Source organism: Olea europaea, chromosome 4, assembly GCF_002742605.1.
Source record: "Olea europaea var. sylvestris chromosome 4, O_europaea_v1, whole genome shotgun sequence".
In the NCBI taxonomy this organism is placed as follows: Eukaryota; Viridiplantae; Streptophyta; class Magnoliopsida; order Lamiales; family Oleaceae; genus Olea; species Olea europaea.
This window is the reverse complement of record NC_036240.1, coordinates 2,405,288-2,426,156: the sequence shown is the minus strand read 5'-3', so window position 1 is coordinate 2,426,156 and position 20,869 is coordinate 2,405,288.

The following is a 20,869-nucleotide window of genomic DNA, read 5'->3' as shown; positions in this document are numbered from 1 at the left end:
TGTAATTAATTTATACTTAATATAATGAATTTTATCCCACAGGAATTTTTGTTATATTTATATAATAAATTAGAATAAAATATCAATTTATCTCATAATTTACCCATATGAATAATGAATAAGTATATAATTTGATAGTTTTATTATAAAGTTTCTCTAGGATAGAGTATCAAATTATTTTCATAATAAACAAACTATGAATTAAGTGCATAATTTAATAATTTTATCATAAGGAATAATTAAATATGATTGAATTAAAAATTTAGCTCACAGACATTTTATGTTATTAAATTCAATTTTAGTATGATTTACATTAGTAAAACATGCAATCTATTTAATTAAGCTTCAAGTTAACATAAGCATTTTTAATATTGTGCGGTTTCACAACTTGCTACTTTCTCTGATATTCATTGAGATATAACCAAATTAAAGGGTGACAACTCTAAAGTCTGGAAGGAGAGAATTCCTCTCCTTTTAAGGTGAATGGATATTGATTATGCTGTTAGAAAAGACGAACCATCTAAAATTACCGATGTCAGCACTGCAACAGATGTTGAGCTTTATGACAAATGGGAGTGATCTAATTGCCTCGGCGTGATATTCATAAAGACTAAAATTTCTGCTAGTATACGGAGTTCGATCAATTAGCATGACAAAGTCTACGACTTGATAAAGGCCATTGATGATCAATTCATCATTTCATATAAGGCATTAGCAAATACCCTTATAATGAAATTCTTAACCTTAAAGCTCACCAATGTGAAAGGTGAGCGTGAGTACATCATGCAGATGAGAAATATTACGGCTCAACTTAAGAAACTTGAGGTTTAGATGTTTGAATCCTTCCTTGTGCACTACATCTTGAATAGTCTCCCACAAGAGTACATACCCTTCAAGATCTCATACAACATGCATAAGGATAAATGGTCAATTAATAAATTAATAATTATGTGTGTTCAAAAAGAAGTGAGACTAGTAATGAAACATGGTGAAAGTGTAATGTTGATTACAACCCGTGGAAAGGAGAAGGCTCAAGCCAATCAGAAAGAGAGGTAAAGTCTCAGCCCAAGTTGATATTAAGAAAGAGGCCAAGTATTACTTTTATAAAAAAAGGGATACATGAAAAAAGATTGCGCCAAATTCAAGAAATGGCTAGAGGATAAAGATAATCCAACCTCTTTTTTTGTTATGAATCTAATGTGGTTAATGCAAATATTAGCACCTGGTGGATCGACTTTGAATCTACAATCCATATTGCAAACTCCTTCCAAGGTATGTAAAATCTAAAGAAGCTAGTAAAAAGTGAGCAAAATATCTTATCCGGAAACAAGATAAACTCACATGTGGAGGCTATAGGAACATGTATCTTAACTTTAAGTAGTGGCTTTGCTTTGAAATTAGATAGGGCCTCTTATGTCCCAAGTTTAATTTTCAAACACGTCATTCAATTTATTATATAATTCTGATTGTGTTGGGAATGGTATTTTGTCTAATGGTCTTTATCGTATTAATTTACAAAACAATATCACTTATAATTCAATCTATGTTCATACTGGCACTAAACAATGTAATACTAACGAATACTCATCTATGTTGTGGCATTGGAGATTAGGACATATTTCTATAGATAGAATAAAAAGATTAGTGAATGATATGGATACTTTGTATTCTAGATTTCACGAATTTTCACATGTGTGTGGACTGCATTAAGAGAAAACAGACCAACAAGTCCAAGAAACTTGCCAATAGGAGTTCGGACATATTAGAAATCATACGTACTGATATATGTGGTTCAGACATGGATTTACATGGTCAGAAATATTTTATCACATTTATTGATGATTACTCATGATATATGTACCTCTACTTGTTTCATAATAAGAAGAAGTATTGGATGCCTTTAAAACATTGAAAGCTGAAGTAGAGAAACAATATGATAAGTAGATTAAGATCGTAAAATTAGATAGAAGTGGAGAATATTACGGTAAATACAAAAAGAATGGACAAGCACCTGGTCCATTCGCTAAGTTTTATCAATAGCGTGGGATAGTTACCTAATACACCATGCCTAGTTCACCAGACCAGAATGGTGCAACAGAAAGAGGAAATAGAATATTATTGGACATGGTGCGGAGCATACTTAGTAGCTCCAATCTTCCTAAATCCTTGTGGATTGAAGTACTTAAGATGACAGTGTATATATTAAGGCTGTCCCAAATATGAGAAAAAACAAATTGTTTATGAAACAGCTCCTCATACTGTATGACTTACTTGTTTGGGCAACAATCGTTCGAATAGTAATCTGCTTGGAATGGAAAATGCCACAATAAAGGAAGACGAGCAGGCAGTGTTGTTGGAAATGAAGTCTTTCAAAATCAGCTTTCACAAGATTGTCCACTCAATCTATTAAAACAAACTTAATTAGGTCAATCTGATATTTAATATTTAGTATCTCTGTGTGGGTTTCTCTTTTGATCATGTTCAGTTTGTCTTTCTTACCTTTATTTTTCTTCATTTTCTAGGTTTTTGATGATGGATGACTCATTTTCGCTTGAAAATTGACAAAGTTTAAGAGCGATGTGAGTTGCTTGATTATGTTGATTGTGTTACATGAAGGTTCTATTTCATTTTTCCACTAAATGGTATAACATAATGTTATGCAGGTCTGAGTTTGGTGAACTTTTGTTCTATTTTTACATATGTGACTGTACAAACTTATATATTAAATAGAATGGAATGAAAATGCTTATATGATTGTAGAGACCAAAACAAAAGGAAACCAAAGTTTAGGGACCAAAGTGCAAATGTTGAAAGATTATTCGAAAGAAGAAACGAAGAAGTGAAAGAGTTGAAAATCAATTGAGCAAAAGAATGAAGTATTGAAATAAGAAAATAGGTCAAGAAATGAGAAAACGGAGTTCGAGGATTAAAATGCAACATTTGAGAGTTGATATAACTAGGCGACTGCCAGTTATATTGGCTAGACCACCACCCGATCATAAAAATAGAATACCAAGGCTTGTTAGCGAGGCCAATCGTGGCGAAAAGTTGGTTTTCGTCTAGAATTTTAATCCAACGAGGAAACTTCATCTTGGGCCCATTTTTTGGAATTTTTGGACTTCATTGGGGATTATAAATACCAACTCTCAACAACATAATTAGGTGTGGAGAATCAATTGCAAAAGGAGGAAAGAACACATCAAGATTCGAGAATATCAAGATTGAATTCAAGATTTTTCGAGCGGTGAACAACTTTTATATTTTTTGCTTTCTTCTTCACATGTTAGACTAGATTTCTTTATGTTAGGAGAACGATGAACCTTATAATATGAATTTTTAATATTTAGTTTTATATATTTGATATCAGAACAGATTTTGGGTATTGAATGGTCTATATGAATTTCTTTTCTCCATGATTATTGTGCACGGTAGTTGTGTGATTGTGGTAGCTTATTTTATGCATTCGAAAGAAATGAAATAGGTTCAACATGGTATAAATCGTCATCTGGTATGATAGGAAATAGAGATATACCGCTATACTTTATGTGATTCTTTAAGTATTCATAAAAAATCACACACTCTTATATGTTCGCATTCTTCATAAAAATATAGTCAGGTCAAATATAATAGTAGGTTTAACATTACTCGAAAAAGATTGTTAAATATAATATGAATTAATTCTTCAATATTCAATCGTGTTGTCAAATTGTAAAACTAAGATTAAAAAGGATTATTTTATGGAAATTCGACATCCTAGTACTTTTGTCATACATTAGAACACGTCAACTTGCATTTGACACAATTTGTATTTAATTTAGTTAGTTTATTCTTAATTGCATACAAAATTTACTTTAGTTATAATTCCATCATAACAAACACATCTTATTGTTGTTGTTTCCAATAAGTTCATGGTAATAAAAGTTGAACTAAATCAATCTCTGTGAGATGATATTTGGACTCAAATTCACTTTATTACTTGTTAACGAATTATAAACTTACTATAATTTAATTCAAAACATATTTTCGCATAACAAAAATCGTTACTTATATACATGGAATTAATCATAATTATATAATAATACTTCGAAATAGTTTATTCCCGTTCTGTACAACTCTACTGACAATAAGGGTCTAAAGATTTTATTTTACTTACACATTTGGACCAACAAAGTTCAGTACGAAGATTGATAGTTTGCAATTCAATTAATTTGTTTATATTAACTAAAATAAAAATCGATGGCTAGATTGAACTAGTTGGATCAACGATCAACCAAAATGTAAAATTTAGGTTGATTCCATTAGGTATCACAAACTTTTAGTAACTATATCCCCGACCTCGCATGTGTTACACTCATCTCAACCTTATGAGGCAAACTTCTCACGTACAATTCTCTGAAAGAGAGTTGCTATCTACTAGAGTTTTTGGGATCACCCTTTACCATTATTTTACGGGTGTAGGATTGGAGACAAAGAAATATTAAGATATATCAATTTTCCAACCTCATAAAATAGTAGCATACATGTCCCTAGTTAATGGAAAATGTTTCTTTGATCGTTACATGGTCAAGTTACACTGACGTGATGTCCAACTGAAAAAGCAACATTGTCCAATTTTATTTTCTATTTTTTTAAATTTCAAGACAATTCAAATGATGACTTCAGCTTTCATTTGGGAATCTGAATTCAAGAAACTCGTATCCTTGCTTTGACATCATGTCAATGTTACATGAATATTAGCACTCAAATAAACATTTTATTGAGGACATGGGTTGTACAATATTAAAAGGTTGGGGAGGTGAGTGCAACAAATGATAGGTCAAAAACAAATGAATTCCACAAAAGGTTGAGGACTCTTAGTGGAATTTAGCCTAAAAATTATTGGTTCCTAGAGCCAGCGTAGGAAGCCGTGGTGGGCCAATTATTTTACACCCAACGAAGAATAAAGGTTAATCTTAGGCCTCACGTCTCTTTCCCACTTGCATCATGCATGGACTATGTATAAATAAAAAATTAATTAATTAAATAATAAAATTTATATCCACTCCTGACGTGTAATATTTCAGTTTATGATGAATAATTGATGTTTGTTTGGCCACTGACATATTCCTGATTATAATTATTTGGAGACGTGTGGAAATAGTCAATATCTTTTCTTTTCTTTTTCTTTTTTCTTCCTCTCTCATTATTTATTTATAATTATTTGTTTGTGTTTATTTTGCTTCTCAAACGATGTTTACACATACTACAGTGACTTTTTATCCCTACAATAAATGGACTAAAATCGTTGGTTAAAAAATCAATGCAATAATAAATTCAAAATTAAAAGATAAAAATAGTTCATTTTACTCTCGTGAGTTAGAATTTGAGTTTTCTTCACGACCCAGGAGATGAAATCGAGGGGATCCTAATAATTTTGATTTCACTGTCAAGGAATTTACACGAAAAGGAACAAGTAATTTCAACAACATAAAAAAAAGTGCGTGAAAATCATTTCCCTTTAGACAGTTATTCGAGCAACTCTATTCTCGACAAACTCTGATGTACGAATTTCACTACTTTCACGGGGTTACATAAAAGTTTTCTAAACCCTTGTCGAGTTTGTATTAAACCAAATATCAGCCAATTATATATCTATTATTATTATTCAAGCAATCCCATCAAACTATTTTTCACTATTTGGTGTACGATTATATATAAAAATTATAATTATGCCATTACCAATATTTGGTTCTGATATGCATCCATCTTGGATTTTGTAAATTCACGTGCAAATTAATAATTTGTTAAATCCTAGGATTATTTTAATTTAGTAGAGATCGTCGGATTTAGGACTTTCGAAAGAACACTGAAAACCTAAACCTACCCAATTTTAAGTTTACTCTCCATTGATTATTGATTTCTGTCAAAGAATAAGGGAATCAAAGTGTCTCAAAGAATATTCTATACATCAATTCCTTACTGAATGAGACATGGTTGAGCTGGCTAGAATTTGACTTGATCAAATTTTCCCAATTAAATCATGTTGAGTCGAGCGATAAATCTCTTCTTCATCTCTTTGTGTCACGCTCTGTGTGTGTGTGTGTTTTTGTGCATACAAATTCATTATTGTAGAACAACTATTTGGTCACCAAGATTTCATTATCCATTCACAAATTATTTCAATTCGCTCGATTGATTCGTTTGTTGAATTATTTGTTGGATGAACATTCTGAATATTACCATTATTACATGTTTAGAAAGATTTGAATTTCTATAATCTTAACACGGAATAAGATTTTTAATTTTTATAGTATAAAAATGCAATTGATGTGTCAATTGCAATTTTTGTTGTATCCAATGCTTGAACAATTTGTTTTTCAAAAAAATAAATATAATATTGGTGGCCGTCATGTGGAGAAAATATAAATTATTAAAACTAATTCATTCGTTAACTTGACACGTCTGTTCGTACATGATTTGAATTTCTACAAATTACTGCTATAATTAAATGGGAAGTGCTACATGTACATAATAGTTTACATAATAGTATACATAATTATACGTGGTACTGGATCCAACTTTTAATTCAAAATTTACACTTGCACATCAACAATTTGATGATTGCCACATCACATTATTGACACCATTATGTGCAATAATTATGTACAAATAGAATTTTCGTAATTAAATACATGTAACTATTATTATTAGAAGAGCAAATATTGATCCCAACGGTGAAATGTGTAACCCCTTTTTAATATATTGTATAATTTATCTTGACAAACCGATATAATTAGAATTACAAGCTTTGGAGTTATGATCGTAAATGAGTAAAATACATTGAGAATAACTGAAAATTTTATTAAATTCTCTTTCTAGATTTCTCATAAAAGAAACATAGTTCAATCAATAAGAATATATGAAAATATTTTGAATATTAAGCCCTCTTTTGTTTTCCATTTTCAAATACTTAATCGGTAAAAAATATGTGGTTAAAAATTAAGAAAATATTTTAGTTTTGTATGTAATATCATTTTATTGAAAAATATCTGGTTGAAAAGAAGAAAAAGAAAAATAAATTTTGAGAAAAATGAGTATCAAAGAAGGGCTAAATCTCTTTTTGATCTTATCTTTTAAAATTTTATCTTTCAAATTTATTTTTAATCACACATTCATGAAACTCATAAGTTTTATGAACTTCCAATTATAATTTTTATTAACTTTTATTAAACTTTACAAAAAGTTTAGCCCCCGTTTGATCCCTATTGAATTCAATTACATTACATTTCATTTTTCTCTTTCCTATTTTCAATCACACAATCTTCCATAAAATAATATTACACGTAAATCGAAAATTTTTCCTTCTTTTTCAACCACTCATTTTTCTAAAAAATACTATTTCCCCATTAACTGATAAATCAAACATGATCTAATTACTTTGTATTTAAACAAAAAGAAAAAAACACCTTTTACCATTACGAAATAGAATTATGCTAAGTGTACTTTTCATGGTATACATCTTTGTCTACATTTCATTGTATTTCAAAAAATACCGAGCTAGAAAGTATGTTTTTTTAAAATTGTCTAATCATGTATCATCACGTGACACAATATTAAAAATAATATAAATAATGATGTGATTGCACGAAATAACGTATTCCAAGGTGGTTGATCGCTACAATCACACGCCATGACATCACTCCTATAAGTTCTCTAGAAGAGGAATCAATCCTATAAATATTTAAAATCAAAGAATATAAATTATGACCGGTCACTTGGCCATGAGAAAATGTAGACCAAGTCCCACGTCCCATCCATGTACACCATTGACGTTTGACCCTTTCTCGTCATCTAACCAATCATATTTTTCCAAGTGGTCAACCAAAAAATACAAAATTATGAAACGATACGTTTTATCCATTCATATCGCAAAAATCACAGCGTACTACCCATTTTTTTATTCGTGTGGTTTATAAGTACTTACGCAAGCACTTTGTTTATAAGTACTTAAAATTAGTACCACTTAAAAACGTGTCTTTTTTGTTAATAAAATATAGGGAAAATTACTATAAATGTCAACTTTTGCATATCCATTTGCAAAAATATCTTCCATTATAAATTCTTGCAAAAATGTCCTTCTTGGAATAATTTAGAACAAAAATACCCTTATTAATGATTTATAATTCCACGCAAAGACAAAAATAGACATTTTTGCAATTAAAAGTTTTATTGACCAATAAAATTTCGACACATAATCTGCCATATTTATTTAAAAATGCACATGTTAAATCACAATAAATGCTATTTTTCTCATTGACATAGAAATGTCTAGAACTACATTTCAAGTGTAGAGAAATGTCATGTTCGGAATGAAACATCATTCTAGACATCTAATATGTCAAGAACAATATTTGCAATGTCGAGAACATTTAACGTTATGATTTGACATGTATACTTTTGAAATATAAATAGGGTTTAAATATCGAGAATATCATTTTAATGTAACTTTTGATGGAAGTTATTTCTCGAAATTCATGACAAATTGAAAAAAAAATAATTATTTCATTTTTCATTAAGGGCATAATAGACAGTTTCTTTCTAAATTTAGAAAGTTGACATTTTTGAATTGATATCCATAAAATTGGACATTTTTGAAAATATCCATAAAATATAAGTCGTGATAAAATTCTACTTAACATCACTATCTAATGAATTAAGGTCCTATTCATTTAACCTCAAATGAGTTCTATCTATAATCAAAGTTCATTTCTAATATATATTTAATCGGATAGAGGAAAAACAATAAAAATGAGAGAGACAAAATAAGAACATAAAAGAGAAAGATAAAGATAAAGATAAAGAAATATTAAATTATGGTGCCTATACACTTAAAAAGATTTTTTTGACAATGTCTATTTTTTTCTTGTCATATCAACTAGACGTATTGCATTGAAAATGAATTATTATAGACATTGTCTATTTAACTTATTTGACAACATGAATTATAATCCAATACAAGAATTTATAATTGTCAATTTAGTGAAAATATTCCTTCTGGAGCATCTCACACAAAGTTGAGCAATGATAATAGTAATATTGAAGTACAGAGCACAAAACTTGCAAGACAATATTAGGCGATCACTATAATGTTATCGTCAAGCTGAAATGCAGCTTCATTAATACTACTTTTATGAAGGATCAACGAGCTTTTATTTCAAGTAAAAAGGATATTATGGTGTGGGTTCGATGATTTTGTAACATAATTTAATTTCAAGGTTTATACGTTAGTCATACTATGATTGTATGAACAATAAATCAAAATAATAGAAGAAAATATTTTAATTTCGAGACTTGTGTAATGTATGAAGAAATAAAAAAAAATATCACTCGTGTTCAGTGATGCTACTAAAAATTGTGCATGTTGATTTTCAAACTCGATGACTGAGATGGATTACCAACAAGATCTTCCAATACCTGAAACAAAAGGCGTCGAGATGTGTCATCATCGTCCATTTGGTGCTTAAGTTAGAGAGAGAATTTCTGCATGAGGCTATGAACTGAAAATAATGTAAAAAGTACTTCAATATTGAGCTTTGGTTATATATTTATAGATGTTTGTGTTTATTGAAAGTGTTTTGTTTGAATTTGAATCGAACCATGATAGGCAAATAATGAAGACAGGGGTCATGGAGGATTATAATCGAAGCGAGATTAACGTTTTCTAGAAGGCAAGATAAGAATTAGATTTTGCTGACGCACGGCCCAACCTTGGTGGGCCTGAACATGTTTGAAGACCCCGACATCAATGGTAGCATATTTGACAAAGGGTAAGATTAGGGCTCCAATGTCGAGGTCATGGCTCGTGGTTTTGTGAACATCACAGGCTCCTGTGCATCCATAATGCAGCTAGCAGTTACGTGCTCGATCTGTGATGTAAGATGTAATGAGGTACAACATCCTGAGGTGGAATTCAATCTAGGTTATAGGTCAAAATCGGATGCATGGCACATGTTAGATACGCGTTGGGCTGATAGCACTTAATCTCATATGATTGTTATATGTCATGATTCAAGGGCTGAGATTGGACGATCTTTAACCTTCCAAGGACTCCAATAAATACCCCACTTTTTTATTCTCAGTTTTCATTATTTCACACTAAACTCCAAGTAAAAGCAGTTCGAGTTCGGGGATTTTGGGTTTTGGAGCAACCATCCTGAGAGGTAAGAGTTTGGGCTTTAAAGTTATTGATTTTTCAGAAGTATTATGTCGAGTAGTAGTAGCGAGGGATCGAGCGATAGTAGTAGCCATCCCTCTAGGAGCTCGACCACTAGTAGCCCCGAGGGCTTAAATGCATCCCTTATCCCAATGGCCATACATGTTAGCTCACAGCCCGAGATGAGGCCATCCTAACCTTCCCTAAGGAGCCAATAAAGTACAAGGAACATATAATTATTAAGACGGCCAAGGAGTTCAAGGTCATGCCTTTAAGTAATGTAAGGGCCGTCGAGCCTACTAAGACTGTAGTAGATGCTCGTGAGGGTGAGATGACATTTTTTTAGAAATTCCATTAGGCCGGACTTAGGTGGCCACTCTACCAGTTCTTCGTCCACTTCCTAACCTCTTACTTTATATGTTCGGGCCAATTAATCCCCAACGGGTGGAGGCTCTTGATTTATTTTTTCATCCTATTGGATGCCTCGAGGTCAAGCCTAGACTCAACCTCTTAAAGATGGTCTTAGATATGAAATTCTCCCTGAGGTACAGTTGCTTCGTGTATTTATCTAGAAGGAAAGATTTAGAACACCAGACACCGTAAGCTCTATTCGAGATTGGAAAGAACGTTTTTTCTTTGTAAAAGCTCAAGACCCGACCACCCTTTTAGCCCGAACTAGGACATCCCTGATAAAGACAGGTTTAACGAGGGCCAGGCATCCTTTGAGGTTCTAGAAAGGGATAGGCTAAAGTTAGTAAAACAAGATCCCCTTGTAGCAAAAATTAACTATCTACTCGACGATGACACCCTTAACCTTACCAATGTAAGAGGCCTCTAGTGTAAAATCTTTATCTTTGTGTAATTTTTGTATTAGTCTTGAACTTGAGATCAACCTAATGCCTTGGCTTATTATTATTATTATTATTATTATTATTATTATTATTATTTTTCACAGAATTAGAGATGTCTTTGGATCCGTCTAAACTTCTCACAAATGTACACTATAATGCCAAAGGCTCGAGGTTGAAGGTGGCCGCACTATTGAAGGAGAAGAAGAGGGCACGGGAGGCCACACCTAGGAATGTCCTAAGTGGAGCGGGGCAAACCTCGAGGACAGAGAGCCCGATCCCTTCATCACAGCCCACTCCCAGATCTAGTGCTCAAGCTCCCACTCCTCAAGGTATGCCAGAGATTGTGGATGTAGATGACAATGTCATCCCACAGAGCGCAATGGAAGAGTACGTCGATTGCTCATAGATCTTGAGCATTGTGAATAAATATGTAGAGGAGACCGACATCAATAAAGGGGTTCTAACCTTAAAGGTATGATCTCGATTTCTAATCATTTTTGAACAATCTTTTATTATCTATCTGACATCAATCTTGCTTACCATTTTTTACACTTTGAGCATTGCTCAGGGCCTGGCCCTGAAAGGAGGAAATACATCTTGCAAGTTGGAGGAGTTCAAGGCTGAAAAACTAGCAGAACAAGAAATGGGTTCGCGAGCTCGAGATGGAGTGCGACTTGGCTAAGGCTGAGATGAAGAAAGCCCTGGGTAAGATTGGGATTGTTGAGGATGAGGCCAAAGAGGCCAAGCTCGAGCTCATGCATGCCAAGAAAGGCTTCGAGGATAAAGTGGCCAAGGCTCGAGCTCAAGGAGATGTAAATTTATATTTTAACTGTATGCATAGAGCACGGCCTTATGCTAAATTTATGTTTTAGCTATATGCACGGGACACAATCTTATGCTAAATTGATGTTTTAACTGCATGCACAGAGCATGACCTTAAGCTAAATTTATGTTTTACCTACATGCATGGGGCGCGATCTTATGCTAAATTGATGTTTTAGCTGCATGTACGGGGCAAGGTCTTACGCTAAATTTATGTTTTAGCTACATGTACAGGACATAATCTTACGCTAAATTGAAGTCATGGCAACACAATGATGCAAAATCAAACCCTATATCATAATAAAGTAAGTGTTGAAGGGCACCTATACCCGAATTGCTGAAAATGAAAACTATGAGGGCACGCAAACTCGAAAAATGAACTGCATATGGGCATACAAGCCCGAACTATAAAAGTAAACTGCTTAAGGGTATGCAAGTCCGAACTGTAAAAGTAAACTGACTATGGATGTTCAAGCCCAAACTATAAAAATACTTAGGGGTATACAAGCCTAAAAGAATGAAAACTAAGAAGTAAAAACCTAGAGCTATGGTCAGCTACTTGTGATAAATTTTTAGATTGTCGGCGTTCCAATGCCTCAGAAGTGGCTTTCTTGATATATCCCTGAGGTTGTAGGCTCGGCCTTTTAATCTCTGTATGACTTAAAAGGGTCATTTCCATACCGGTCCGAGTTTTCTTAGAGGATGATCAACAGCTTCCATCCTTCTAAAGACCAAATCCCCAATTCTGAATCTTCTAGACTTGAATTTGTGGTTGAATTATCTTGTTGTTTGTTTTAATAACTTATAACTCTTAGGAAGGCTTGCTCTCGTACTTTTTCAAGTAGGTCAAGATGTTAGATTGTTTGTCTTTCGGGATCGGACTCGAGACACTTTAATATAGGAAGGCTGACTTCAATTGGTCGTGGCCTTCGGGTCGAAGGCTGGCATGAAACAATTGTTATCTTATGGAAAGCCATGTATGCTCAAAGTATAGAGGGCGACTCTTTGGGCCAACCACCTCTAGTATTCCCAATCCTTGTTTGAAGATTTTGAGGTATGATCCAATTGGCATTGCTCTGAGGGTGTGAAATTGAGGTCAGGAGATGGTTAATCCAAAGGTTGACACAAAAATTTCTAATTTCTAAATTGTTAAACTACCTTCCATTATTTGTTATGAATACCTTTGGTATCCCAAACCTACACTCAATGAACTTTCATATAAATGACCTGAACTTGGGCTCGAAGATTGTTGCTAGGGGTTCGGCTTCTATCCACTTTGTAAAGTATTCTACTGCTACCGCAACAAATTTCAATTTTCCTCTTACCAAAGGAAAAGGTCTAAGAATATCAACTCTTAATAGCTCAAAAAGAGCTTAATAATGGGTGGAAGTTAGCTTTTCGACGGGAGCATGTATGATATTGTCGAATTTCTGGCACTTATCACATCTCCTTATATAATCTGATGCATCTTTCTTTATGCTAGGCCAATAATATCCATACCTTATAAGCTTGTAATCAAAAGCTCGACCTCCTTGATGATTTCGACATATTCCTTTGTGAACTTCAGTTAGGGCTTGGAGTGATTCAGCAAGTCTAAGACATCTTAGTAGAAGAACGTGAAACTTCTACGAAATAAAACTTCTCCAATAATACAGTACCTTGCTGCTCGAGACGTAGTATTCCTTACAGCCCGAGGGTCAAATGGTATGTTTCCATTACTTATGAATTCGAGTATCAGGTCCATCCAAGAGGGATCATGATCAATATCCATGACGCTTGTCTTTGACTTATGCTAGGTTCAGTCACCATCTTGATGTGCACTATTCTGTCCAGTCCATCTACTCCCATGAAGAAAAGCTCGGATAATGCATCGACCTTGCAATTATCAGCTTGGGCAATTTTTAAAATTTCACAACTCTTGAACTGTCATCGAAGATCATACACCTTTAAACAATATAAGCTCATTTTTTGTTTTTTTTTTCCAAAAGTACCCTCAATCTACCTAACCATTAGTTTTGAGTCGCTAAAAAGTTTGACATGTTCAAGCTCAAGGTTGTATATAAGTTCTAGAGCTATGACAGCAACTTTATAATCTGCTTCATTATTAGTGGCTTCGAATTCGAACCCGATTGCACACTGGATTTATGTTATTTTATCCGAGTTGGTCATGATGACCCTAGTTCCCAACCCGAACTGTTTGATGCTCCATTCACAAAAAATTCCTAAGTTTCCAATATCTTGCTCGGGTTATTATCCTCCGACCTTCGAGGCCTAGGGTGAGTTTTGCTATAAAGCAGGCTAAGCCCTGAGCATTAATTTCTGGTCGCGGCTTAAACTCTATATCAAATTCACCAAGTTCAATCGCCCATTTCAACAATCTTCCCGAGACATCTGGCTTCTGAAGTATGTGCCTAAGGGACTAATCAATGAGTACAACAATAGGATGAGATTGAAAATATTGTCGTAGCTTTTTAACAGCTACGACAAAAGTGAAAGCATGCTATTCGGCTAGAGTACCAAGTTTCTACATCAATAAGTATTTTATTCACATAATAAATGGGTTGTTGGACCTTTCCTCTTTCCTTTACCAATACCCCACTCATTGCATTTTGAAAAACGACCAAATATAATAACAAGGTGTCACCGGGTTTTAGCTTCGTAAGAACTGAAGGTGTTGCCAATTCTTATTTTGAGCTCTTTGGAGGTTGAATTACATTCCTGATTCCAATCGAAGCTTCGGTTGTCCCTAAGAACTTTCAAGAATGGGAAGCACCTGTCTGCGCTCGGAAAACAAACATGTTCAAGGTTGCCATCTGATTGGTTAATTTTTGAACATCTATTTTGTTCTTAGGGAATATCAAGACTTGGATCTTATCAGGATTGGCCTCTATCCTTTTGTGTGTAATCATTAAACCTTACATGATGCCACTCTAAATGCACATTTTGTAGGGTTAAGTTTCATCTTGTATTTTCGCAGTGTAACAAAGGCTTCCTCGAGGTCAGAGATATGATCATTTACTTGTTTGCTTTTAACCACCATGTCATCCACATATGCTTCAATACTCTTCATAATCCAGTTAGCAAGACCTTGTTGATAATTCTCTAATAGTTGCTTCACGTTCTTAAATCTGAAAAGCATGACCCTGTAAAAGTATATGGCTGAATCAGCTATAAACGAAGTCTTTTCCTTATCCTCTTCAACCATGAATATTTGATTACATCCAGAGAAAGCATCCAAGAAATTGTATAATTTATGTCACACTGTGCTGTCTACAAGATTATCAATCCAAACTAGGGGATATATTTCTTGAGGGTATGCTTTGTTCAGGTAGTGAAGTCAATGCAAACTCGCTACTTTTTGCTGGCTTTCTTGATAAGAACTACATTGACGAGCCAATCTAGATATTGTACTTCCCAAATAAAATAGGACAAGCTTAGAAATTTCTTCTCTTATGACCTCCCGTCGTTCTGGTGCAAACTGTCTCTTCCTTTGTTTGACATGTCTTGCATCCGAATTTATATTAATTTTGTGCACAACAACTGTTGGGTCAATCCTAGGCATATCTTAAACTTTCTAAGAAAATACGTTGATATTAAGAGAGAGAGAAACCAATAAGCTCTACCACGATCGTTGTATCAAGACTTCGACCAATAGTAATTTTTTTGCCAAGCCCAAGCTCGACCTTCGCCAATTCTTCCACTGGGGCAAGTCTCCCATGATGCTTAAGATCAAATCTGAGCTCTGAAAGTTGCATGATGCCAACTTTGATTTCTCGAACACCGGTAACATAACATTTGCTAGCCAATGCTTGGCTTTCTCAAACTACCTTAACTCCGTTACTTGAAGAAAATTTCATTGTAGATGAAAAGTGGACACAATAACCCTGATTCTATTAAGTAATGGTCTCCCAAGTATGACGTTGTAGGCTATTGGAGCACGGATAACTTCGAAATTTGTGATCTGTGTCTCCTGTTTCCCTTTCAATCTCAAGGTCTAGGACAATCCAACAATGACTTTCATGGTGATGATCATGCCATCGAACCCTTGAAGGGGATTTTGACTGAATTGATTTGTTAAGCTAAAATGCCTATCTAAATAAAAGCCTCATGAGATAATACATTAGCTGTACTTTCGTTATCCACCAGAATTTTTTTAACCTCAAAATTCGCATTAATTGCTGATATGACTAAAGCATCATCATAAGGAAAAGATATACCTTCCAAATCCCTTGATCCGAAAGTGGTGTCTTTCATGCTGCCGGGATCTGTAAACTATTGGAGATTGTCCGACATATTGTTTACATCCACTGCTTGAGTCTCCTCCTGAGACTGTCTCCCTAATGATGACATTAATAGTACCTGCTGTTGGTTGCCTTTATCCCCCATCTTCAGGAGCCTTGTCCCTATTCTAATTGTTCCTTGGGTACTTGTCATTACTGAGATAAAAGTCAAAAATTTGCTCTTGATGATAGCTTCAATTTCTCACTTCAAAATGAAGCAGTCCTCAGTCATGTGCCTGTGATCTCGACGAAAGTCACAATACTTGCTTTTATCACGGAAGTCAGGTAGAGCTCGCAACCTCAAAGGACATTTGAGTTCTTTAAGGTATTTGATCTCTATCAAAATGTTAGACTTTGTGGTGTTCAAGTGAGTGAAGGAGATTAAAAGGGGGTCTTGCCTTGGCTTGACCCGAGAAAGATCCTGTCGTATATTAGACTCATCAAAATGTTAGAACTACTTGATGACGGGGCATCTTTCCTTGGGAACATGATTTTCTCCAAGTTAATGTATTTCTCAACTCGGTTAAGTAAGTCAATTACTGACTTTGGAGGGGTCTTGGATAGATACATCTTAAACGCTTCACACCTTATGGCATATGTTAAAACTGAGACTGTGGTTGTGGTATATAGATTGAAAATCTGAAGCCTTCTAAACCTGGTCATGAAATTACGAAGTATTTCATTGGGCCATTAACACATCTGAATGAGTGATGCGACTGTCTTCCTGATATACTTGCTACTTGCAAAAAAGGCGAAGAATTTATTGGCCAAGTCTAAGAAAGAAGCTATAGAGTTAGGTTCTAATATGGAAAATGAATCTCTAGCCAAATGTATAAGAGTCTCAGGAAAGACCTTGCACATTTATAAGAATCAGTTGTCCCATTGTACTCCTTTATCCGAGGATACTTGAATCTATCCGGCAAGGATTATGATAAAACTTCTAGAGTAAAAGGTATGTTGGGGGTGAACCATATTGTTGCCTTAAGTATTTTGAAGCAAACTCGTCGCGATCCCTTCCTGAATGATCTTGGCAATTTCAGTAGAATCCATCATAATTGATCTCAAGCCCGAGGCCAAATGGTTATGCCCAAAGTTTCGGCATCACCATTGCTTGGACATGAGGTCCGAGCTTGAGCACCAGTGGAGCTAGGTGTTGATTTCTTTAACTTAACAACTTAGTTAGCATGGCAACTTGTTGACAGAGTTCCTCAAATACTGCACGAGCAATGATTGCTAGTCGATGTGTTGGCTCTCCTGATGATTCCTCGTGCATAATCGGAAGATCTCCAGCGGTGGCTGATTATGGACGGACGAGATTGAATGTGTGTTAGCCATAACTTTTAATAGTGGTATCCATAGACAATGCCAATGATGCTACTAAAAATTGTACGTGTTGATTTCTAAACTTGATGACTGAGATGGATCGCGAATAAGAACTTCCGATACCTAAAAGATAGTTACTATGATGTGCGTCCTCGTCATCCTTTCGATACATAAGTTAGAGAGAAAATTTATGTGTGAGGTTATGAACTAAAAATAATGTAAAACATACCTCGATAATGATCTTTGGTTATATATTTACAGATGTTGGTGATAGAGTTAAAAAATGACCCAACAACTTGTAATCATTATCCTCGTCATGCGAAGTGTTTGTGTTATATTAAAAGTGTTCTTTTGAGTATGAATCAAACCATGAAAGATAAATACTGGGGATAATGGTCATGGAGAATTATAGTCGAAGTGGGATTAACATTTTCTAGAAGGTGAGATAAGGATTACGTTCTACTGACGCACTGTCCAACCTTGGTGGGCTCGAACGTGTTCGAGGATCCCAACCTCAATGGTAGGATATTTGAGGACGGGTAAGGTTGAGGCTCACGTTTTGTGAACATCATTAGGTATAACTGAAAATTAGTTTGTTAGTATACATTCGCAATGGTTTATGAAACGTGTAATTTGAAATTTGATAAAATTATAAGTTCCATATTTCGTACTATTAAAATTAATTATTATTTTAATTTTAATTTTTATTAAATTAGCCATCAAACAAGGGCTCAATCAGTTAAAAAGTTGACGGACCTTAAATCAATGCTTACATTAGGTCCCACAACCACAAGCTAATTTTCAATGACATGACTCATGTAGTACAAAAGTAAAGCTTGAATGTTTGAATTTCTGAACGAGCAATTCCCATTGTACAAGGGAATTGTTGTCAGAATTCCTACAAGCTCTACACTAATAGCACCTATGTGGTTATGATTTTTTTTTTTGTTTTTTTTCATTTTTTCATTTTTTGGTACATATCCCTCGTAAAAAGTCCTGTACACCAAACATTGCTCTTTTGGAATTTCTTCATTCTCGACATAAGTTTTCACATTTGGATTGTACCAATAAAGGTATATTATTTACCCTTAACATCTTTGTTACCTTTGATATATGTTTGGCCTTTTTTTTCATCGTAAACAATTATTGGATAATGTTTTTAAATGTATATAAATTGACTAAATATCGTTTTTAACTATATGTTATTATGACTTTTATCTATTTTTATTAGAATCCATTTGTATCGGGATCGACAAACCCAATTGTGTATGTTTGCATTTTGATATGTTAAAGGCTTTGTTTTGACATAGTTTGTTTGAAAATTATTTTTCTTCAAATTTACTTTTGACTATGTAGATGTAAAAATAAATAAATAAATAATGGATTGGGTCGATTTAAAACGAAATTCGTCGTACAAACTATTCATTCTTACTTTTTAACTATATGTTTTTCAAAAACTTAATTTCACTTTAATAATCTAATCCAAACAAAAATTTAGCCCCTGATTGATTTTGCTAAAAATATCAAAATTTTGGTTGATTCTAAAAAAAATTATAATTAAAAAATTGATAAAAGTTATAAACGTCATATAATATGTTATTAAAATTAATTATTGATTTTGATTTAAAAAATTCAAATTTTTAGCGAAATCAAACAGAAACTAATTGTGTAGTGAATGAATCCGAACATGATTAAACGAGAACAACAAGGATCTAAGATTAGAGTGTGTTTGATTGCCTATATTTTTCATGAAAAATGTGTTTTTTCCATCCAAATTCCTAATTTTATGCTGTTTGACTGTCATTTTTTCCATTTTTGGATACGTGATCATATTTTCCTCAAAATTAAGAAAAATATTTTCTTTAGGAAGAGTAGGATTTTATTTTCCACGGAATTCACTCTCTCTTTCTCTCTCTTATTTATCCACTCTCTCTCATTAACCGATCAATAAAAAATGGACAAATATAATATTTTTTAAGTTGAAAATTCAACCAATCAAACATATTTAATTGACAATTTTCATACAAATAAATTCTAGGCAATTTAATTACCTAAATTTTATTTTCTTTCCATATAAATTTCAAACTTGCAATCAAACGCACTCTAAGATTTCGTGTCAATTTCTATTCAATACATCAAATAGGAATTGAATTGAATAGAAAAATAAGAAAAAACAAACATTCATCTTGTTTGATAATTTTTATCATGTACTGCACGGCACACACTAGACGTGGAGCGAACCAATGATATTTGCTATGACCAATTGTTGGTAAACATAAAACGAATGCGTGTTCCGTGCGTGTGGTGGCGCGTGAATACAGAGATTCCTTTTCCTTTTGATCTTTTCAGTTTCACTATGTACGCCTAAACTTACTCCAATCAATTAGCATTAAAAACACATTTTTTCTTAAATTTATCTTTTCCCTTGTTTGAGTTCCATTCTTTCCATCAAAATTCATTTTTCAACATTATTTTATCCTACATTAATCACATCTTTTTTTAATAAAATAATATTATATGCAAATTTATAACTTTTTTTTATTTTTTTAACCACACATTTTCTATCAATACACTATTCAAAAAAGAATTTTTTTAAAAAGAATGGGGCTCAAACAAGGACTTAATCATAAATTTTTCAAATAATGAATGTCGAACAGTTGCTAAGGTTGTGGTTGGTTTGTCGTTTTCGGACCATTTTTCGTTTTTCGTTTTCGAAAACGCGAAAAACGATTTGGTTTGTCATTTTCGAAAACGCATTTTCGAAAATGAGTTAAAATTTATAATTGAAATGCAAAACAACTTTTTATCGTTTTTAGCGTTTTCAATTATAAATGTTGAAAACGCTCAAAACGTGAAAAATGGACCGTTTTCGAAAAAAACTAAAAATCATTTTAAAAATAAAAATGAGCCCCCGTTTGAGTCCCATTATAGATAAATTATAATGAGATGAATAGTATTTTTTTGAAAAATGAGTGGTTGAAAAGTTTTTGATTTACGTGTAATATTATTTTATTGAAGATTGTATGGTTAAAAGTAGGAGAGAAAAAAATTTAATTTAATGTAATGAGGAATAATGGGGGCCAAACACATGCGAAATATGAAAACGCAAACGCAAACAAATCACTACCTAAATTTTCCTTACTCAAGGCCTCGTTTCATTATACATATAAATTAATTTTTTTTTTTCTACTTTTCAAAAATAAAAAAGTTCACATCACACTGTCAATCTTGCGTCAAAAGTTTCTTCCCATAATATTTTACGCGGTCCAAATCACCCCAATATAAGTATCTCCCCACCTCAATAGGGTTTCAAACATCCCCTTTTCTCTCTTTACTCATTCGCGTACACTTCCGTCTTCCTTGATCTTTGATATCCCTTCTATTGTTGATTAATTCCAGCA